The sequence below is a fragment of the Leuciscus leuciscus genome (genome assembly GCF_965113295.1).
Source record: "Leuciscus leuciscus genome assembly, chromosome: 24".
Lineage (NCBI taxonomy): Eukaryota > Metazoa > Chordata > Actinopteri > Cypriniformes > Leuciscidae > Leuciscus > Leuciscus leuciscus.
This window is the reverse complement of record NC_138723.1, coordinates 8,330,204-8,354,459: the sequence shown is the minus strand read 5'-3', so window position 1 is coordinate 8,354,459 and position 24,256 is coordinate 8,330,204. Positions and strand designations below refer to the sequence as shown.

General features: G+C 46.4%; 1 protein-coding gene across 1 annotated transcript in view; it reads left to right on the top strand.

Annotated features, from left to right (window-relative positions):
* Positions 1-11,566: 11,566 nt before the first annotated feature.
* LOC309489858 (up-regulator of cell proliferation-like) overlaps positions 11,567-24,256 on the top strand; it is a 257,487-nt gene continuing 244,797 nt past the window's right edge. The window contains exon 1 of the mRNA XM_082158771.1: positions 11,567-11,582. The gene's annotated coding sequence lies outside the window, so the exon portion shown is untranslated. The remainder of the gene's footprint in view (positions 11,583-24,256) is intronic.

Sequence of the window (24,256 nt, the reverse complement as noted above, 5' to 3'; positions counted from 1 at the left end):
TTATTAGCCTCCTGGTCAGCATTTTGAAAGGGAGGAGGACAGAAGGCCTGCAGAACAACAGGTCTGACCACATTAGTGGGGACCTTGGGGATATAACCCGGTCTCGGATGAAGGAACGCTTTAACCATACCCGGAGCAAACTCTAAGCATGACGGAGCCACCGACAATGCTTGAAGATCCCCTATTCTCTTGAGAGAAGAAATAGCCAGAAGGAAAAGAGCTTTCAGAGTAAGAAACTTCTCAGGAACCTCCTCAATGGGCTCAAAGGGGGCCTGGGATAAGCCTTGTAGCACAAAGGACAAATCCCAAGGTGGCACCCTAGAGCGAACTGCAGGCCTCAGCCTCCAAGTGCCACGAAGGAAACGAGATACCAAGGGGTCTTTCCCCACAGACATTCCACCCAAAGGAATGTGGTAAGCACCTATGGCCGCCACATAGACCTTTAAAGTGGACGGGGTCAGACCTGCAGTGAACCGTTCCTGCAGGAACTCCAGCACTGTACCAATTGGGCAGTGGACTGGGTCCAACCGACGGTCACTACACCAAGAAGTGAATACTCTCCACTTCAGGGCATAAAGTTTCCTCGTGGAGGGAGCTCTGGACTGTAGAATGGTCTCAACAACCTCGGTTGAGAGACCTGACTCTATGAGCTGGGCCCCCTCAGAGGCCAAGCCCACAGGTTCCACAGTTCTGGCCGAGGGTGAAATATCGAGCCCTCTGCCTGGGACAGAAGGTCCCTCCTGACGGGTAACTCCAGGGGATGCCCGTCGAGGAGGGACACAAGATCGGGAAACCATACTCTGCCCGGCCAGCGCGGGGCTATAAGAAGTAGATGGACCCGGTCCCTGCGAACTCTTTCCAGAACTCCCGGGAGCAGAGCAACTGGGGGAAAGGCGTACAGACGTAGCCTCGGCCACGTCTGTACCATAGTATCCAGTCCCAGAGGAGCTGGATGCGTGAGGGAGAACCAAAGTGGACAGTGAGACGTCTCTCGAGACGCAAACAGATCCACTTGTGCTTGGCCAAACTCCCTCCATATCAGCTCCACCACCTCGGGGTGGAGCCTCCATTCCCCGGGCCTCGGCCCCTGCCTCGACAGAGTGTCTGCTCCTATATTCTGTACCCCGGGGATGTAGGCTGCCCTGAGAGACAGCAACTTCCCCTGGGACCACAAGAGGATATGGCGTGCCAAGTTGGATAACGGGCGCGAACGCAAACCCCCTTGGTGGTTGATATAGGCGACTACCGATGTGTTGTCCGTATGTACTAACACATGGTGCCCCCTGAGATCTGTGATAAAGCTCCTCAGAGCCCGGAAGACAGCTAACATCTCTAGGCGATTGATATGCCAGGAACGATGATGGTCTTCCCACAGACCTTGAGACGAGCGACCCTCCAGGATCGCTCCCCAGCCCGTGAGGGAAGCATCCGTCGTTAGCAGTTTGCGACGACAAGGAGCTCCCAACACTGGGCCCTGGGACAGGAACCAAGGCTTCTTCCACATAACCAAGGCACGTAGGCATCGCCGCGTGACCTTGATTGTGCGAAATGGGTTGCCCCTCGGGGAAAACCCCCTGGTCCTGAGCCACCACTGCAGGGGCCTCATGTGTAGCAGTCCAAAAGGTATCACGTTGGAAGCTGCTGCCATGAAACCCAACAGTCTCTGGAACTGTTTGACAGTGAGTAGCTGGCCTAGCTTTACACTTTTCACAGCTGCAAGGATGGAATCTATCCGTGGCGGTGACAGGCGCGCCTGCATCGACACAGAATCCCAAACCACGCCTAAAAAAGTGGTCCTCTGAAGTGGAGAAAGCACACTCTTCTTGGCGTTCAGCCGTAACCCCAGCTCTTTCATGTGGGCGAGAACAACATCTCGATGTTGAACCGCCAACTGATGCGACTGAGCTAAAATCAACCAATCGTCGATGTAGTTCATGATGCGAATACCCTGGAGGCGCAGAGGCGCCAGAGCTGCATCCACGTATTTGGTGAAAGTGCGGGGTGATAAAGCCAGGCCGAATGGAAGAACTCGATATTGGTATGCTTTGCCCCCGAAAGCAAACCTCAGGAACTTCCAATGACACGGACGGATGGATATATGGAAATATGCGTCCTTGAGGTCTATCGTGACAAACCAGTCCTCGGACCTGATCTGTGGCACGATCTGCCTCAATGTTAACATTTTGAACTTGAGCTGCATGACTGACTCGTTCAGAACTCGAAGATCTAAAATGGGACGCAATCCCCCGTCCTTTTTTGGAACTATGAAGTACCGGCTGTAAAACCCGGTTTCCCTGCTGGAGGGAGGTACATATTCTATGGCCCCTTTCTCTAACAGAGTGTTCACTTCCTGTTCCATAACCAGAACCTGCTCGGGGCCCACCACTGTGGGCAGGACCCCCATAAACCGAGGTGGGCGTTTCTTGAATTGTATCTGATACCCTTTTTCCACGGTCTGCAGGACCCAACGAGAAACATTTGACAGTAGCTTCCACGCTGTCAAAGATTCTACTAGAGGTACCAGCCTCTCGAGACTGGTTTCTGGATTTTGTTGCTGTTGAGTAGTCTGTTCGACGCCCTGTAACGGCGAACCGGCAGGGAACGACCGAACAGACTGCTCTAGCACCCTCCTCAGAGGGGGCGGGCATCCCGAGGCCACTACGTTTCCGGGTGGACCTTGAGATATGTGCTCGCCGGAGACCGCTGCGCCCTGTAACACCAGAGGTGGCAGGGTTGGCAGAACGGTCCCCTGAGGGTACCGAAGAGAGACGGGCACCGTAAAAAGAGGTGTTAACCGCTCTGCTTCGGGGGGAACTACCCTCATTTGTCCTGGGTCCTCGGACGTCAGGACTTCTTCCCAGCAGCCTTCTTAGCAGTAATAACGGTCCTCAGATCCGTTCTACCCCTCGAAGACTGCTGGGTTTGAGCGCGCCCTCCGTGTCCCCGAGGTTTTTGTGGGGGAGCACGGGAGGAAACGCTCTGCTTCTGAGTGGCACGGTGCTCAGCGCTCTTTTTAGAGGAGTGAGGCTGCTCCCGCCCAGCAGCCTCATAGAAAGAACGGCGGGGGAGGAGTTTTTGCAATGCAGCTGCCTGTTTAGCAGCTTCCTGAGATTTAGCTACCGCACTGTTTACTGCATCGCCAAATAAACCCACAGTGGAAACCGGAGCATCTAAGAGAACGTGCTTTTCTTTCTCTTTTATATCACTCAGGTTGAGCCACAGATGCCTCTCAGTGGCCACCAGGGCTGCCATAGACCGCCCGATTGATTTAGCGGTCTCCTTGGTGGCCCTGAGAGACAAATCTGTGGCTCTGCGTAATTCAGCCACTGTATCGGGACCAATTCCCCCGCCCTCCTCTAAATCCCCCAATAATTCTGCCTGATAGGCTTGCATAATGGACATCGTATGCAGACACGCTGCTGCTTGACCAGCGGCTGCATAAGATTTATGAACCAGAGATGAAGTATATTTTACTGGCTTAGAGGGAAGTGAAGGAGCTTTCAGGGAAGATGCCGTTGCTGGAGAGAGATAGCTCGCAAGCGTCTCCTCCACCTTCGGCATCTCCCCATAACCATAATCTTCATATTTCTGAATAGATGAATAGTGAGATGTTTGTGGTGCATACACTCTGTATGAAACCGGTTTCCCCCACGATCTCGACACCTCGGTGTGGAGATCGGGGAAAAACGGAAGGCTTCTTCGCTGAGGCTGAGCACGAGATGGCAGGAAGCGTTCGTCGAGCTTACTTTTCGAACGAACGTCCTGCCTATCCTCTGGCCACTCAATAGATAGTCTGTCAACTGCTCTAGTAATAACATCGAGCAGTTCCTCAAACGCATGAGACTGAGGAGGCGAATCCTCAGACTCAGCTTCAATACTCACAACATCCAACTCCTCAGAGCTGGATAGTTGCAGTATTGGTGCCTCTATCGGGGGGGAAGAAACCGCAATGCGTGCTTCCACACCCTGATGAGAGGCACTGGATCTGTCAGATTGATGCTGAGATAAGGCAGAGCCCGTCTCAACATCCACTGACAGATCCATTTGCGAACCCCAGGTCTGAGATCGCCGCCGAGCCTCAGCCGCGGCGGGACCCGAGCCCTGGGGAACGTGGTCGGGATTGAACCGAGCCAACCGGGATCGGAGCGTACGCAATGGAAGCGCACAGCAATGCTCACAGTCACCACCCTCGAGTGCTGACTGGGCATGCTCCTCTCCCAAACAAACAACACAAAGAGTGTGTGTCACCTCCCGTTAAATAACGCGGGCAGGGATGGACACACACTCGATACTGCTGCTTGCTCGCCATAACTGAATCAATATATATATATATAAAGACAGACAACACCAAATAACAAGGACAGATTTCAACACAGAGCGCAACTGAAGACTCAGAAAGCTTTCGTTTTCTGTTTTGGGCCGGCTTTTATAGTTTCCTGGTACGTGACGTCACCCGCCTCTGACGTTCCGCCACACCATTGGACTGATTTTACATGTGCTTCAAGACGTCATCACGCAAAGCGTTCCCACAGCGTCATTTCTCGACGCAACGGGAGTTCCCTTGAAAGGGAATCTCTCTTTTTTTTCCTCCCCAAAACCTCACATCTCTTTCCAGGTTTGTTTTCACGCAGATGCTATACAATTGAATTGTTAATACCCATTAGCAGTGTTTGTTTCTAAAGGAGGTAAAAACAATATGTATTGTATGTCAAAAAAAAAAAAAAAAAAAAAACAGAAATCACTTATAAATGATTTTAATTAGTGTGTGAATATAGGTCTACTTTAAAAAGAGATTCTGGGCCCCCTTGCAAATAAAAATGAAACCACATGTAAGCTGTGAGGCTGACAGTAGATTATGAAGTCTTACAGAAATATCAGGAATTCCTCTGTAGAAAAGTGCAGAACGCTTTATATTTATTTACGGGCTGCATTATGGCCAGTTCAGTTGTGATTGTATTGCTTCTGGATGTAAGCTAAATGGTTACCCTCAAACAATTTTTCTTTCTTTCTTTCTTTCTTTCTTTCTTTCTTTCTGTGTGTGTGTGTGTGTGTGTGTGTGTGTGTGTGTGTGTGTGTGTGTGTGTGTGTGTGTGTGTGTGTGTGTGAATGGAATCCAGTAAAAATGAAGCTTTTGGTTTCTGCCATTACAGCTGTGGCAGATCACAGGAGAGCACAACATTGTAAATAAACTAGAATATATTGCATTCTGTGAGTGTGACATAAGCTGCGACATTAACAAAAATGTATCTATTACCATGTTTTGACAATCTTCTTATTTGCTTCTTCTCCTTTTTTAAATGTTGTTTTCATTTTCATTTAGCCAGACAGATCTCTTGAATTCATTCCTAACAGCTTTATACAGCCCTCTGTCCCAATGCTTAAAGTTATTTTAATAGTTTGGCAGACCTGACCAAGTGAAGATCAAAGTAGAGGATGATGGGAAATTGGACAGCCTTCCAGATCTGCATTGTCACTCTGAACTCAGCAAGTTCCTGCAAATCACATGACTGAAAGGAAAAATGAAACTGAAAGGAAAAATGAAACTGAAAGTGGAAAGTCTTCAAAATACTGTTATTGTTCATTTTACAGAAATAGCCTATATTGCACACTAATCCTTCACTATAATAGGGATATATGGGGACGTTATGTTCTTCGAATGTAATCTCTTTTAAAAAAAACTAAGATCACACCACCCTCCCCTGCTCTGTTACATTGATCTTATTCTGTTTATTGTTTGTTTTATTTAATGAATTTTGTTTTTACGTAACTGTCGGCTGACAATGAATCACATTTAACAAATCTTAATTATCCAATTATTTTTATCCTATTGTAAAATGATGTAATTTGAGTGTAGGCATTGAGGTCCACCCTATTTCAACAAGGTCCACTCACTTTACATTTTTCCACAACGGTAGAACTGAGTGTTATTAAATGGGACAGTCTAGTCGCTCTAGCCTTTGAAAGATTTCTCATCACCTAAAAGCGGCAGTAACGTTATATTCAACTGTCTAAAAACAACAAAAAGGTTCACAACTTGTATAAATACCTTCACTCTGGTCCATTTATGTACATAATAAAGAGTATTAAATTCATGGGAATTCACTGGACAGTTTTCAGTTCTTTTCATTCATTCATTCATTCATTCATTTAGACATAATGCAAAAGGAGAAGAGTCATCAGGAAACTTGAAAACTCTCATTGTGATTGTGCTCTGTGAAGCCAGCTACTACAAATATACTGAACCAAGCACCTCCTTCAGATGAACATTAAACAGAGATCCTAAATCTCTGTGGTGATTAAAAATGCCATAGCACTTCTCGTAAAAGCACTTCTCCTAATAATCCACATCGATCTCTCTCTCTCTCTCTCTCTCTCTCTCTCTCTCTGCTTTGGATGTACAGTAGTAGTAAAGCGCTATATAAATGCCTTATTTCATGTTATTTCATTTACTTGAATAAATGTGATGATTTGTAGTTTCATCTGTTCATATTATTTTGAACTCCTTTCGTGGATTCTTTTCCCTCTGATTATTATCTTTTTCCCCCTTTTTATTCTGCTGTAACAATATGAAAAAAGACAGCAAATACTATGAATTTGTGGTCTGCTCTCACGATTCAATTTTCAATGCACTAAGAATCTCTCTTTTTTTTCCTCCCCAAAACCTCACATCTCTTTCCAGGTTTGTTTTCACGCAGATGCTATACAATTGAATTGTTAATACCCATTAGCAGTGTTTGTTTCTAAAGGAGGTAAAAACAATATGTATTGTATGTCAAAAAAAAAAACAAAAAAAAACAGAAATCACTTATAAATGATTTTAATTAGTGTGTGAATATAGGTCTACTTTAAAAAGAGATTCTGGGCCCCCTTGCAAATAAAAATGAAACCACATGTAAGCTGTGAGGCTGACAGTAGATTATGAAGTCTTACAGAAATATCAGGAATTCCTCTGTAGAAAAGTGCAGAACGCTTTATATTTATTTACGGGCTGCATTATGGCCAGTTCAGTTGTGATTGTATTGCTTCTGGATGTAAGCTAAATGGTTACCCTCAAACTATTTTTTCTTTCTTTCTTTCTTTCTTTCTTTCTTTCTTTCTTTCTTTCTTTCTTTCTTTCTGTGTGTGTGGTCTGACCAGCTAGTTGTGCCTCAGGCTTGTTACATCTGGCCCGGCCCTCTAGCTGCTACCGTAGGCGCACACCAGGCTCAACATCCCTGGTGAGTCGGTACAGTCAGCAGCTGCCAACGCCGAACCCCGGGCGGCGGTTAACTAACCCGGAAAACTCAGCTTGTCTGAGCCTGGGCGCGTGGAGCCCCTGGTGGAGGAAATTCCACCAAAACGGGTCTTTGGACCTTCCACTGCAACCAGGACCATCTCCAGTCGTCTTGACTACGTCTTGCCACTGGGTACAGATGTGGCTGGTCGAGAGAGTGAGGTTGAATGCTGCGAAATTCACCCTCACTTAAATCCAAGTTCTCTGCGCAAGTCATGGCACTTTTTCTTACCATCGTCATTATCCAAGTCCTGTGGCGATGGGTGAGCGACGAAGCAGCAGGCACGGATATGCTGGAAGCTGTAGCCGCAAACCTGCACGCAGGCGGCTCAGGATATTGGTCATTCCCTCACTGGACCGAAGCAGCAGTGAAGTCCGGCAACACCCTGAGTGACTGAGCAGCCCTATTCAGGATCACACTGCTCACCTCCGTAGTGAGGAAAGGGTTAGAAAAGGTACCCTAAACATTGTCTGCTTCAAAACATCCTGGCCAGCCTACCGCAGCTGGCGGGATCCCGTACTTGCGGTCGAAAAAGAAAAAGAAAAAGAAATAAAACGAAAAAGACCAAAATGATACCACCCACTGTTGGCGCCTGAAATGTGCGCACCTTGATGGACACATCTGGATCAAAAAGACCTGAGAGACGCACCGCCCTCGTGGGCAGAGAGCTAGCCAGATATAATGTGGATGTTGCTGCCCTTAGTGAGACCCTGAAGTGGGAGACAAGTGACTGAAGTGGGTGCAGGTTACACATTCTTCTGGAGCGGACGAGGCCAGGAGGAGAGACGTGATGCTGGTGTTGGTTTTGCAGTAAAAAATCACCTGGTCAACCAACTGGCAAGCCAACCCAAGGGGATAAACGACCGTTTAATGACCTTACAGCTCCACCTATTTGGTAAAAAGGCGGCCACCATCATCAGTGCCTATGCCCCTACCATGACCAACTCTGACGAAATCAAAACCAAGTTTTATAATGACCTGAAAGTCATTATTGCTGCTACAGCCAGCTCGGATAAACTCCTGATACTGGGTGATTTCAACGCCAGAGTTGGAAGTGACCATCAATCATGGAATGGAGTCATAGGTGCACATGGTATTGGAAAATGTAACAGCAACGGTCTTCTACTGCTGCAAACATGCTCTGAATTTGACCTGCTCATCACCAACACAATATTCCAACTACCAAAGCGCAAGAAAACTTCATGGATGCATCCTCGTTCACACCACTGGCACTTGATTGACTGCGTCATCGTGAGGAGGAGCGACCGGCACGATGTCAGGGTGACCAAGGCAATGTGTGGTGCTGAATGTTGGACTGACCATCCCCTCATTATCTCCAAACTTAACATCCGGATTAAGCCTAGCAGACGCCCACAAGGACAAAGACGTGTCAAGCGTCTTAACATCACTTGCCTACAACAGGAACACACCACACTGGCCTTTGCTGAGGCTTTAGACCATCACCTGGAGTCTCTAAGCTTCGAGCATACAGACGCCGAGGCAGACTGGACTGCTCTCAAGACCGTGCTGCATTCTACAGCCCTTGAATCACTTGGTGTTCCATTACGTACACATCAAGACTGGTTTGATGAGAACGATGCAGAAATCCGAGCACTCCTTGACGAAAAACATTGCCTGCATAAAGCATATCTGAATGACAGCAGCTCAAGTTTAAAGAAAATTGCCTTTCTCAACATTCGCAGGATTGTTCAGCAGAGACTCAGAGTCATGCAAGACACCTGGCTGTGCGCAAAAGCTGAGGAGATTCAATCCTACGCTGACAGTAACAACACTAAGTGCCTCTATTATGCACTCAAGCAGGTCTATGGTCCGCAACACTCAGGAACTTCATCTCTCCTGAACTTAGATGGAACAGCACTCCTTACGGAGAAGAACAAAATACTTGAAAGGTGGGTCGAACACTACAGCGCGGTCCTCAATCAGCCATCATGCATAAATGAGGAGGCAATTGCGAGATTGCCTCAAGTTGAAATAAACCAGTCCTTGGCTGTTCTACCATCCACTGAGGAAACCAGCAAAGCCGTAACACTTCTCTCATCAGGCAAAGCTCCAGGGTCCGATGCCATTCCAGCAGAAATCTACAAGGCTGGAGGGCCTCGCTTAGTCGAGAAACTGACCGAGAGAAACTGAAATGCCAAGAACAAAATGTTGATCTATATATGGCTTTCGTTGATCTAACAAAAGCATTCGACACAGTCAGCCGGGAGGGCCTATGGAAAATCATGGCCAAGTATGGGTGTCCAGACAAGTTCATTGGCATTGTGCGCAATCTCCATGATGGCCAGCGTCAGAGACCAGCAAGAACTCTCTGATCCGTTCCCAATCACAAACGGGGTGAAGCAAGGCTACGTTTTAGCGCCAACGCTCTTCAGCATGGTGTTTTCTGCCATGCTGCAAGACTCATTCCAGAATTACAACACTGGGATTAACTTCATCTACCGTTTTGACGGTGGGCTATTCAATCTGCGGAGGATGCAAGCCAAAACTAGAGTGGAGGAAGTCACTGTTCGAGAACTTTTGTTTGCTGATGACTGTGCTCTGGCTGCTGGCTCAAATAAAGATCTACAGGACAGTATTGACCACCTCTCCTCAGCTTGCAACAACTTCGGCCTAACAATCAGCACAAAGAAGACTGAAGTCCTATACCAACCTGCTCCTGGTAAACCCTACACTGAGCCAACCATCTTTGTGAATGGGAAAAAGCTTTCAGCCGTTGACAAGTTTATTTACCTTGGTAGTACACTGTCTCGTGCTGTGCACATAGATGATGAAGTTAACATCAGGATTGTCAAGGCCAGCGCAGCCTTTGGACGTCTACGTGACTCGGTATGGGAAAGGACTGGCATCAAGCAGGAGACAAAACTGAAGGTCTACCGGGCTGTTGTCTTACCAACTCTTCTGTATGGGTGCGAAGCCTGGACAGTCTACCAGCGCCATGCCAAAAAAGTTAATCATATCCACTTGAGCTGTCTGAGGAAACTGCTGAGGATCAAGTGGCAAGACAGAATCCCTGACACGGAAGTCCTCAGCAAGGCAAATATCCACAGCATCTACACCATGCTTGCAAAGGAACAGCTTAGATGGACTGGCCATGTGACCAGAATGCCCTACGTGAGACTTCCAAAACAAGTCTTCTTTGGCGAGCTGAAAAATGGCAAGCGAGCACAAGGTGGCCCCAAAAAGCGCTACAAGGACACCCTTAAAGCTTCCTTGAAGAGCTTTGGACTCGACCTGAAAAGCTGGGAATCCCTAGCACAGGACCGACCTGCCTGTAGAAGAAAAGTCCAGGACGGTGCAGTCCTCTGTGAGAGCAGGAGAAGCTCCTGTGCTATCTTGAAGAGGCAGCAGCGCAAATCTACAAAGGAAGGACATGTGGCTGCACCTCAGAGCTCTACATCCCCCCTGACCTGTCCAGTGTGCCACAGGGAATTCCGGGCTCGGATTGGCCTCTTCAGCCATCTGTGCACTCATCAAAACCCAAAAAAATGACAAACGTGCCATGGTCATCATCAACTTTGATGGACGAACAAGAAGAAGAAGTGTGTGTGTGTGTGTGTGTGTGTGTGTGTGTGTGTGTGTGTGTGTGTGTGTGTGTGTGTGTGTGTGAATGGAATCCAGTAAAAATGAAGCTTTTGGTTTCTGCCATTACAGCTGTGGCAGATCACAGGAGAGCACAACATTGTAAATAAGCTAGAATATATTGCATTCTGTGAGTGTGACATAAGCTGCGACATTAACAAAAATGTATCTATTACCATGTTTTGACAATCTTCTTATTTGCTTCTTCTCCTTTTTTAAATTTTGTTTTCATTTTCATTTAGCCAGACAGATCTCTTGAATTCATACCTAACAGCTTTATACAGCCCTCTGTCCCAATGCTTAAAGTTATTTTAATAGTTTGGCAGACCTGACCAAGTGAAGATCAAAGTAGAGGATGATGGGAAATTGGACAGCCTTCCAGATCTGCATTGTCACTCTGAACTCAGCAAGTTCCTGCAAATCACATAACTGAAAGGAAAAATGAAACTGAAAGTGGAAAGTCTTCAAAATACTGTTATTGTTCATTTTACAGAAATAGCCAGTATTGCACATTAATCCTTCACTATAATAGGGACGTATGGGGACGTTATGTTCTTCTAGTGTAATCTCTTTTTTTTTTTTTTACTAAGATCACACCACCCCTGCTCTGTTGTTTGGTACAGTCCAGAGATGGAGATATAAGAGAGAGGGGCTCCGGCTGGTCCTCCTCATACCCTTCAGACATCAGAGAAACATTTCAAATTCAGGGTAAGTATCTGTTTCTTTTCAGATGTATTACTGATTTATATTCATGTCTGCTTGTGATATTCAGTGTTCGGATATTCTGTAAACAATCAGTGGAGAAATGGCAGTGTGTGATTTGGGGAAAGAATTAAGGACTGATTTGAATGAGACATAATTTTTCACAGATGAAATTTAAATTAGACCAGGTTAAATAATAAACATGAAGAATGGATTTAAGATGAACTGCTTTTTATGATATTCTGTTGTTGTTGTTGTTGTTGTTGTTGTTTTGGTATGTTGTATTTTAGAAGTATAAGCTTACATTTACAAATAGGCTCCAGGAAGAGGGTTGAGAACCACTGAGATAAATCAATTAATCAAGAGTGCAATACTTCAATACTTTTCCCCTAAGAATGTCTTTGTTAACAAAAACAATATATATTTTTACAGAGACGTATATTATGTTGTAGCAATTCATAATGTAATAACTGCACATAATGTGGTATTACATTTATTACATAAATAATTACATCATATCTTACATACATTATTGTAACAAAATGTTCATAATGTAATCATTTTATCAAAATGTAATAAAATCTTGAGCTCACGATGTAATCATAATTTTTACATTATGAGAAATTTAGTACATAATAAACTCACCAAAAATGTCATTTTTTCATAATTGTAGAAGCTTTTAAAACATAAAAAATACCAGTATTCCATTACAGTACATTTCTGTCAGGACCACTATCGTCAAATACGATTGACTATTAGCATACAGTTTGGATTGGCGGTATGGTTCTGTTCTGGGCAAGAACTCAAGAGCAGTGATGGGCAAGAGCAGGGAGAGCAGTGATAACCCCCCAAAACAAAACCATATGCCAATATCCCCCGACACAAACTGACAGCGAAATTCTGGATGCCTTTTTGTTTACACACTACCAACACGACTGATGCTGATAGAATGGTTATTACATCCTGATGTTCGCATATGTTGAGCACTACAGATCCAATAGTGGGAGGCATCACCCCAAGCTGGAGCAAGCAAGGACACATTGTAACAAGCCTGTTGCTGTAGCCAATTTAACAGTGTATGGGATCTATTGGGGGAAGCTTGCACCCCTAGCGGCAAGCATATTGTAGGCTATATCACAGAACTATTGCTAAACCTATTGTAGTTTGGCAGGGTAAAAATACAGCAATGGCTCCGACTAGCGACAACAAAATCTGATACAACAAGCATGTTAAATAGCCATAGGACTAGTATTAAGACTAGTGTAGTCTGGTCAGGGGAGTCATATGCAGTGCGCAGCTAAGCAATGAAGTACAGTGTGCTTCCTTATTCATGAACATGATTTCTGCTCCCGTCGTACTGAATTCCATTGATTGTGGAGGTGAAGAAGATGACGACTCCCATGATTCTACACTCCTTCACAGGACCATCAAACTACGATGTTGTTAGTGTTGAATAACAGTTCTCTGTGGTGAATGATAATATAGATTAGCTTTAGCCACAAGCATGCGCTACTTTAACACAGCATGTTGCAATAATCGGATAGAATAGAACGAGCATTTTTCCAATCCAATCAGATAAGCCTAGAACAAGTGTGGCGAATCTCGTGTTCAAGTTCACAAACTTGAATTAATCTGAGGTGAAATCCTTGTGAGGAACGAATTCCTCTCGCAAAATTCCCGATTGCACGATTCCTTGTGAGATGATGCGGTTTGCCTGCCAAATTTCGCCTAGCGTCATAGTACTGATAATACTGAGGAGCTTATGATAGGTGTCGTATTCCTATAGGTAGACGTGGATCAGCTGAAAGTCAGCTGATGTCAAGTAAAGTCAAGTCAAGTCAAGTATATTTGTATAGCGCTTTTCACAATACAGGTTGTATCAAAGCAGCTTCACAGTATTAAATTAAAATAATAAAACAAGGTTTGTTTCAAGTGGAATTTATTGATTGATAAAATTAAATGAAATATCCCCAAAATATCCCCAACTGAGCAAGCCAAAGGCAACAGTGGCAAGGAACCGAAAAACTCCATCAAATGACCTAATGGTGTCCTAAAACTCCATCAGGTGACCTAATGGAGAAAAAAAAACCTTGGGAGAACCCAGTCGGGGCCAGTTCTCCTCTGGCATTTATGAGCTAGAGGCCGGATTGTAGTTTGAACTGTAAGATTAAAAATATTATATGAATGCCTGGCTGAAGAGATGCGACTTTAATCTAGTTTTAAACTGGGAGAGCGAGTCTGAGCAACGAACAGTATCAGGAAGACTATTCCAGAGTTTTGGAGCCAAATGTGAAAATGCTCTCCCTCCTTTGGTGGTTCTGGATATCCTAGGTATGACCAAAAGCCTTGAATTTAGTGATCTTAAAGAGCGCGATGGATTATAGGGCGATAGAAGATCCGTTAAATAGACTGGAGCTAAGCCGTTTAGGGCTTTATGAGTCAGTAGCAATACCTTGTAATTAATACAGAACTTTATAGGTAACCAATGCAGTGATGATAAAATCGGTGTTATATGATCATATTTTCTTGATCTAGTAAGAACTCTAGCGGTGGCATTTTGGACTAACTGTAGCTTGTTTATTGAGGATGCAGGACAACCAGCTAATAAAGCATTACAGTAATCCAGTCTCGAGGTCATGAATGCATGAACTAACTTTTCTGCATCAGAAACTGATAGCATATTACGTAGCTTAGCAATGTTTCTAAGGTGGAAAAAGGCTGTTTTTGTAACATATGAAATATGATTTTCAAAAGACAGGTTGCAATCGAGTATAACACCCAGGTCTTTTACTGTAGAGGATAAAGTAACAGGACATCCTATGATGTTAAAGTTGTATTGTACGAGGTTTTGTGGGCGTTTTTTTGAACCGATAAGTATTACCTCTGTCTTGTCTGGATTTAATAAAAGAAAATTACGCGTCATCCATTCTTTTATATCTTTAACACACTCTGTCAATTTGGAAAATTTTGCGTTTTCATCCAGCCGTGATGAAATATATATTTGAGTGTCATCAGCATAACAATGGAAACTAATTCCATGTTTCCTTATAATATTTCCAAGTGGCATCACATATATTGAGAATAACAGAGGGCCTAACACAGATCCCTGCGGCACTCCATAGTTTACTGGAGTTATGATCGATTTTTCTCCATTTAAATAGACAAAATGGTAGCGGTCAGATAGGTATGATTTGAACCAGCTTAATGCTTGTCCTTGAACACCAATATAATTTTGTAGTCGATCTAAGAGTATTGTGTGATCTATAGTATCGAACGCAGCACTAAGATCAAGTAAAACGTACTCGGTTACTAACGTAACCTCGGTTCTCTCTAGAAGAGGGAACGAGTACTGCGTAAGTATTTTACGCTAGGGGAAAATCCCTTTTCCGCAAGATATTGAAGCCAAAAAATTATCCTTAATTTTGTATTATTGTAAAACGCGTTGCGGCAGCATACAGACATAGGCAAGACGGCTCGTGTGCCTATTGGCTGTTCTGCGGCAACTGCAGCAGCCTATCGAGCGAGGCCTAGTGTGACGTCAGACCCAATGAGGGTGCTTCGCGCCCACTGCATCACGTCCCGCCGAAACGGGCGTGGCTTAGGCCTATAAATACAGCTCGCAGGCAGCTGATATCTGGTTTTTCATCGCCGAAGCTAACCAGAGCGTGTGCATGCACGGCAAGATACGCAGTTCGTTCTCTTACGAGAGGTCTCTCATACTGCGTAAGTATCTTACCCTAGGTGGGGACCCAATGTAAAACGCTGTGCGTGCTGGGATCTGACACCAAAGACCCAAGGGCGAAAGCCCGGGGTTCATATAGTGCATAATCACCAGGGGAACTCACAGGGAGTCCGGGAAGAGGGAGGGGCGGAGCCGCGCTCTTCCACATATAGCAGCGTCCCTTAGACGCAAATTACATCATACAGACAGGGCGGAGTACGGTCTGAGCTGATGGAAAATTGTGGGTCTTATTTATTTGCCCATAAGCATTTTGCGGTCGATCAGCGGGCAGTGCTCATCGAGCAGTGCTCAGCAGACACAGTATTCTGAACCGATAGCATCAGAACAGACAGTACTGGTATATTTAGACCGACAACAGCCTGGCATGTAAGGCGGGAACCTCTAGGTTATAAAACCTTATAAATGTAGACAGGGAGGCCCAGCCTGGCGCCATACATATATCTTGCAAGGCAATCCCACTTGACCAGGCCCACGACGAAGCCATGCTTCTCGTGGAGTGCGCTCTGACACCCAACGGGCACTGCATACCCTTGGAGGAAGTGTACGCCAGCGCAATGGCGTCAACTATGCATCTGGATAGGCTCTGTTTCGACGCGGCTAGTCCCTTGGAACGTCCGCTGAACGAAACGAAGAGCTGCTCCGTCTGTCTGAAGACAGATGAGCGAGACACATAAGCTCTTAATGCCCTGACTGGACAAAGGAAGCTCGCGTCTCCTTCCTCGTCAGAGACCGGTAGGGCTGACAGGGAAATGACCTGCGCCCTAAACGGTGTGTTGAGGGATTTTGGAACATAACCGTGCTTAGGTTTGAGTATAACTCTTGAGTCATTAGGCCCAAACTCCATGCACGTCGCGCTTACTGAGAGCGCGTGTAAGTCCCCGATGCGCTTCACCGAAGCGAGAGCCAGAAGAAACACTGTCTTGAAAGACAGGTGTTTAAGAGCAATCGTCTGTAAAGTCTCGAATGGGTCACCTTTCATGGCCTCCAGTAGAAAGGTCCCATACAGGGACTGAGGGAGGTCTGGGAGGATTCAGTCTCTTAGCTCCTCTAAGGAAGCGGATTACTAAATCGTTCCTTCCTATTGACTGACCAAGCGTTGTTTTTGAGAACGCTGCTATGGCCGCCACATAAACTTTGAGCGTGGAAGGGGACCTGCCCTTGTCCAACAGCTCTTGTAGGAAGGAGAGAACCTCCGTCACCCCACAGTCTGGGGGTGCCACGCCACGAGCTGTGCACCAGCTGGAGAACACTGACCATTTCGAGGAATAGAGACGTCGCGTAGACGGAGCTCTAGCCTGCGTGATCGTGTTTAACACTCCGCTTGGGAGGTCGGCGGGTACCCGTTGATGGCCCAAACATGAAGGGACCACAGCTCTGGGCGCGGATGCCAAATCGAGCCCTTGGCCTGAGAGAGGAGGTCCCTCCTCACTGGCACTGGCCATGGGGCAGTGCTCGCTAGCTGCATCAGAACTGGGAACCAGGGTTGGTTTTTCCAGAACGGCGCTACGAGTAGCACTGAGCATCCTTCTTCCCTGATCCGCTCTATCACCTGAGGCAGAGAGAGACGGGAGGAAAGGCATAGAGCGGGCGGCGGGGCCATACATGAGCCAGCGTCCCTGCTCTTGGAGAAAAATTCCAGACAGTGAGCGTTTTCTTAAGACGCGAACAGGTCTACTTCCGCTCTGCCGAATTTCTTCCACAGCAGCTGGACTGTCTGTGGGTGTAGAGACCACTCGCCTGTCGGAACATTGTTCCTGGACAGTCTGTCCGGTCCTACGTTTAGGAGCCCAGGCACATGTGCTGCTCTTAGCGAGAGCAGGTTGCAATGAGCCCACACCAGGAGGCGTTCTGTCAGCCTGTGCAGGTTTCGGGACCTGAGGCCGCCCTGGCGATTTATGTAGGACACCACTGACATGTTGTCCGAACGGACCAGGACGTGGTGTCCTCGTATTTGGGGACAAAAACGCGTCAGCGCGTTGTCTACTGCCAGCATTTCGAGGCAGTTTATGTGCAGAAGCTTCTCCCGTTCTGGGGTGCGTTTCCCGAAAGCATCGTTGGCCAACTATGGTCGCAAGTTCATCGCAATGTCCATTGAACTCTATTGGCAACGAGGGAACTTGCGACCATAGTTGGCTAACGATGCTTTCGGGAAACGCACCCCAGACCATTGGCCGAAGAACGGTCTGCCCTCGAGCAGCGCTCCCCATCCCGAGGTGGATGCGTCTGTAGACACCACCTTCACACTCGAGGAAGTCCCCAGGCTTACACCTGATTGGTACCAGTCGTTTGCTTTCCAAGGTTTCAGAGCTGCGATGCATTTCTGATTGACCTTGAGACGAAGCAGACCGGAAGCCCAGGCTCGGCACGGCACTCGCGCTTTCAGCCAGAACTGTAGCGGGCGCATGCGAAGCAAGCCCAGCTGAAGAACTGATGATGCTGAGGCCATGAGACCTAGCATCCTCTGAAATTTCTTGAGCGGGACAGATGCGCCGCAGCGGAAAGAGCTCGCTGCGCGCTGAATGTCTAGCACGCGCTGTGGTGACAGTCGCGCTATCATAGACAGCGAGTTCAGTTCTGTGCCCAGAAAAGATATTATCTGTCTGGGGGACAGAGAACTCTTCGCCCAATTGACTCTGAGACCCAGATTCTCGAGGTGATCGAGTAAAATGGTCCTGTGCTCTATGAGCATCGAGTGAGATTGAGCTAGAATCAGCCAATCGTCCAAGTAGTTCAATACTCGCATGCCCTGTAGCCTGAGGGGTGCGAGCGCTGCGTCCATGCACATCGTAAATGTACGGGGTGCTAGGGACAAGCCGAACGGTAGGACTGTGTACTGATGTGGCTGGCCCTCGAAGGCGAATCTCAAATATCGCCTGTGACGTGACGCTATCTGTATTTGAAAATACGCTTCTTTCAGATCTATTGACACAAACCAATCTCCTCGGCGAATCTGCGCAAGGATTTTTCTGGTCGTGAGCATTCTGAACTGTCGCTTTGCAAGCACTCTGTTCAGTTGCCTTAGATCTAGTATGGGTCTGAGACCCCCGTCTTTTTTCGGTACCAGGAAGTATCTGCTGTATAGCCCTCCTTCGCTCTGAGCTAGAGATAATGGCTCTATGGCCCCTTTGCTCAATAGTTTCAAAATTTCGGCTCGAAGTAGGTGTGCTACTTCTGTTTTTACCATGGTCTCGACGCGCGTCGCATAGCGACGAGGGCGCCGGCGAAACTGTAGCGAATAGCCTCTTTTTATAATGTCTAGCACCCACTTCGAAACCCCGGGTAGCCTCGCCCATGCATCTGCATGAATGGCTAGGGGTTGAATGCGAAGCGCGCTCTGGTCGCTCAGCGACAGAGGGGCTTCGGTGTGCTGTAACACAAGCGTCGCGCTTATGACATTCGAGGCAGAGGGCGCGCTGATAACAGCGGGCAGATTGCCCGCGCTCGGCTCCTCTGCGGTGGTTAACCGAGAGGGGGAGGGCTGGGCGAGTCCCGTAGGACTTGTCATGTCTGTGTGTGAATGTGGGCGCGGGATAGCGGGCACATTTACCACACCGAGAGCATTGTCCGCCTGAGCAGAGCGAATGCACGTTGGTTTCGTTTTTACAGAAACCTCGAGACATGCAGGACGTAGTGATTGTGGGCACTGGGCAGTGGGCACATCTGCTACGTTTAATGCGCAATCGAACTGGGTCGATTTTATGTGCGCGAGCCCTGTGTGACGGGCTGTGCTTGTGTGTAGGAATGGGCACTGGGCAGTGGGCATTTTGTCTACACTCATAACACCATCGGCCGTGGCCGGGACACCAGAAAATACACTCTTTATGGGATTTATCTGGGTAGCCGTAAAAACGGCATTTGTGTGCAGGCAAGCGGGCAGTGGAACCGGCTTGTTGACTGCAAAATACACTGGAACAGTCACATTTCTTGGAACTGAACGAGCGATGAGTTTAGGCGTGCTAGGACGACTTCGGGGCCTCGGGCTTTACCGCAATCCTACGCGGGGAGGGGCGGCGGCCAGATGAGCGAGAGCGCGGTCTCGCGCTTCGGGCCTGTCGGCGCTGCGAAGTGGCGGCGGTGGGCGGAGGCTGAGGCTGTGAGCTCTGAGCAGACGGTTTCACACGGCCTGCTGCAGAACTGGAGCGCTTCGGCAGGAAGTGCTTCATAGCCTGTGACGCTTTCTGTACCTCGGCGAATCTTTCCGCGAAATCTTTGACGGAAGTTCCGAAGAGGCCAGCGGGAGAAAGATCTCAGAGAGCGTTAGCCATAGGTGTCTCTCAGTCACAGTGAGAGAGGCCATGCTCCGTCCTATGGCCTGTGCAGCAGACTTAGTAGCGCGGAGAGCGAGGTCCGTAGCACTTCTCAAGTCTGGCACGCAAATTGCATCTGGTCCATTCTCGTCCAGCTTTCGGAGGAGATCGGCCTGGAAAATTTGCAGTGTGGCCATAGTATGCAGCGCTGACGCAGCCTGCCCAGCGGCGGAGAAAGCGCGACCGAGCAGGGTGGACGTCATGCGGCAAGCTTTTGAAGGCAGAGCCAGCTTAGCGCGCCGTTCAGCGGAGGGCGGGCAAAGGTGGGCTGCTATCGCTTCTTCGACCGGCGGCAGCGAATGGTAACCTCTGTTTTTAGCATCGTCAACAGCAGAGAATGCTAGCGAAACAGAAGAGCGCATTCTAGCTGAGAAGGGGGCGTTCCAAGACTTAGCGACTTCTTCGTGTAACTCAGAAAGAAAGGGCGCTGGTCTGGACGCAGGCGAAGCGCGCTCCCCGGGAAGAAAATATCCATCCAGCCGGTTGTGAGCAGGCTATTCAGGCGTAGACCACTCGAGGCCGAGGCTCGCCGCGGCCTGTGCGAGTATGCGCATCAGCTCTGACTCGATGCTAGCTCTTTTGCCTGACGATGCGCGGACAGAGGGCGCGAGATCCACAGAGCTCGCCCAATCCTCACTGCCCGATGCCAGGAGAGAGCAGGAATCATCCTCCCCCAATGCGGCTTTTTCATCAGCGTCATCGACGGAAGCGGCGGCAGACGGCGGCCGCTGTCCGTCAGGAAGAGACACTGACGAAGCCGGTGAAGCTGGCGGGCGAACCGGCGAGCTTTGACGGGTGGGGGAAGGTTCCTGGACCCGCTGAGCACGGCGCTTTTTACGGCGCGGCACTACAGCGGGCGGAGGTGCAGTCTCAGTGAAATATGCCAGGCGAGTCCTCAGAGTCGCCATAGGCAGTAGCTCGCAGTGATGGCAGCCGCCGTCAGCGAGCGTGAGAGCTGCATGATCCTCACCCAGGCAGGAAACGCAGATAGACAGTGTGTGTTTGTCGGCGAACACAAACACAACAGAGAGTGTAAAGGATATAGGCGCCGGATAGCGCAGCAGGAAGGCGATTGAAGGCGGCGCGGCCAGCGACTTCAGTGACGACTCGTCCCGCTGCAAGTGCTTCCTCAGACGGCGCGGCTTCTCTCCGGATCCAGCGATGCGTGTGCTTCGCTGAAGAGATGAAAGATCAGATATCAGCTGCCTGCGAGCTGTATTTATAGACCTAAGCCACGCCCGTTTCGGCGGGACGTGATGCAGTGGGCGCGAAGCACCCTCATTGGGTCTGACGTCACGCTAGGCCTCGCTCGATAGGCTACTGCAGTTGCCGCAGAACAGCCAATAGGCACACGAGCCGTCTTGCCTATGTCTCAATGCTGCCGCAACGCGTTTTACAATAATACAAAAATTAAGGATAATTTTTTGGCTTCAATATCTCGCGGAAAAGGGATTTTCCCCTAGCGTAAGATACTTACGCAGTACGAGAGACCTCTCGTAAGAGAACTAGTATTGAGATACAGCCTTGGTCAGAAGCTAAAAGTAAATCATTTGTGATTTTAACGAGCGCAGTTTCAGTGCTATGGTGCGGTCTGAATCCAGACTGAAATTTTTCATAGATATCATTTTGTTGCAAGAAAGAGCCCAGTTGAGCGGACACGACTTTTTCTAATATTTTAGACATAAATGGAAGATTTGAAATGGGTCTATAATTTGCTAGGTTATTATGATCTAATTGTGGTTTCTTAATGAGAGGTTTTATAATTGCCAGTTTAAATGTTCTTGGAACATGACCTAAAGATAAAGACGAGTTAATAATATTGAGGAGAGGCTCTTCCACAACAGGTAACACTTCTTTCAATAGTTTAGTTGGTATAGGATCAAATAAACATGTTGTTGTTTTAGATGAAGTGATACGTTTATTTAACTTGTTTTGTTCTATAGTTGTAAAGCACTGTAATTGTTCTTGCGGGGTGATAATTGAAGCTGAATTATAAGGCGCAATTGAAGATTGAACGTTTACAATTGTGGTTCTGATGCTTTCTATTTTCTCAGTTTAGAAGTTCATGAAATCATTACTACTGAACTGTAACGGGATATTTTGTTCGAGTGACGTCTGTTTATTTGTTAGTCTAGCCACGGTGTTAAATAAAAATCTTGGATTTTTTTGGTTGTTTTCTATTAGTTTGCGGAGGTGCTCAGCCCTGGCCGCTTTTAGGGCCTTTTTATAACGTGACATACTGTCTTTCCACGCGATTCTAAAGACCTCTAAATTAGTTTGTTTCCATTTACGCTCTAAAATACGGGTTTCTCTCTTTAGAACATGCGTAGTATTGTTGTACCATGGTGCTTTAATTTTCTCTCTGACCTTTTTTAATTTAATAGGTGCAACCACATCCAATGTTCTAGAGAGAATGGTGCTCATAGTGCTAGTTAGTTCTTCTAGTTCATCTGTTTGTTTGGGTTCAGGCAGCAGCTGAGACAGATTAGATAAGCAATTTGAGAAATGATCTATGGTGGATGGAAGGATTGTTCTGCCTGGTTGATAACGCGGTGCCGCATGACATATTACAGCAGTACGTAATATGCAAGTTACCATGTAATGATCAGTGACATCATCACTTTGTGGAATGATATCTATATCGGTCGGATCGGTTCCATGTGATATAATTAAATCGAGTGTATGATTAAGACGATGAGTTGGTCCGGTGACGTTTTGCTTGACCCCAAATGAATTTAATAAATCTGTAAACGCAGCCCCTAACGCATCATTTGGATTATCTACGTGTATGTTAAAATCTCAAACAATTAATGCTTTATCGACATTGACTAATAGGTCTGAGAGAAAATCTGCAAACTCTTTTAGGAAATCAGCGTAAGGCCCAGGCGGTCTATATACGGTAGCCAAGGCTAGAGATAATAGGGATGTTTTTCTAACATCTAAGAGCGTAACATTTAGTACAAGTACTTTAAACGAAATAAACGTATAACCCGTTTTCTGAGTAACATTGAGAATATCTCTATAGATTGTTGCAACACCTCCGCCACGACCAATCAGACGGGGCTCATGCTTATAACAGTATGCTGATGGAATAGACTCATTTAGACCGAAATAATCATTTGGTTTAAGCCAGGTTTCAGTAAGGCAAAGTACATCGAAGCTATTATCTGTGACTATTTCATTTACAATAACTGCCTTAGGTGTGAGTGATCTAATGTTTAGAAGACCTAGCTTTAGAAAGTGTTTTTGTTTACTAATAGCAACATTTTCTGTTTTAATAACAATTAGATTTTTCCTAGATCCTGCAGTAGATTTATTATTTGATCTCACTAAACGAGGAATAGACACGGTTTCTATGCAATGTTCTCCACTAGTATTTATATCAGTTAAATTGGTGCAGCAGAGACTATGATTTGGACTTTTGGTTACTAGTCAAAGGGTATTTAACATTTTGGAGATGTTATCCGACTAGCACTATCATGATGTGAGTTGACTAACGTGACATGCCAGAACTGATGCTACGCTTAATTTTTTTAAATGTATACAGTATGTAAGAAGTTGAAGTAGAAGTCAAGGTAGGTCAAGGTACTTTTTTATTTTCTCCCCTAGGGGAAATTTGTCTTAGATGAGAGAACTGCTGCAACATCAACCCACCAAAAACACCCATCATTCAAACATTAATATTCATTCCACATAAAGCATTCTTCCCTAAACTAAATAAAACACTATTATTAAATAAAGAAAATAAAAACATAAACACAATTAGTTCATAAATTACCTAAAAAGCATGCAGATCCTGTATTTATATTACCTCTAATCCGCCAACAGTACATGCAGTTATATCACCACCTTACTGGAGTTGCTTATTAATCAGTTTTGTCGATAATAGAACAAACTAATGTTTGTAGTGATTATGCTTGCATAGCGGGACCCTGTACAGTATCTCCTACCAGAGTTCATCACACATACTCTGAACACAACACATGTGTCCGATAAAATCTTATTGGCATGCTGTATCATAGACATCTCAAAATTATCTTGTAAGGATTGAGTGTCTGTATTCCCATCATTTTTCCTGCTACTCTGACCAAGCTACTTATTTGAGCTTTTATTTTCACCGTTAGGTCCCCAAACCAAATGATGATTCTGTAGCGTAAGACAGACTCTATCGTGGCTCTGTAAAAAAAAAGCATAATATTGCTACTGACTCCATATAATCTTAATCTTCTTAAAAAATGTAGTCGCTGATGGACTCTTGAACAAAAACTTGACACATGTGTGTGCCATTTGAGCTCACTGTCGATGTGGACTCCCAAATATTTGTAGGAAGCCTCCTGTTTAATATCTGCTATCGCCCACTGATCTGGGATCAATAATAAACTTCTTCAGTTTTCTTGACATTGTTCAGGGGGTGATGGACATCACACCTTCGACAAGCCTTTCCACAGCTGCTTTGTACTCATCAATGCTGGAATCCTTTGTTAACAAGTTCATAATTACTGTATCGTCCGGAAATTTAAATACATTTGATTTGGTTGATTACTAATACAGTCATTTGTGAAAAAAAGTAAATAGAAATGGCGAACTAACACATCCTTGTGGGGATCCTGTGCTGCTCACTGCAACATCAG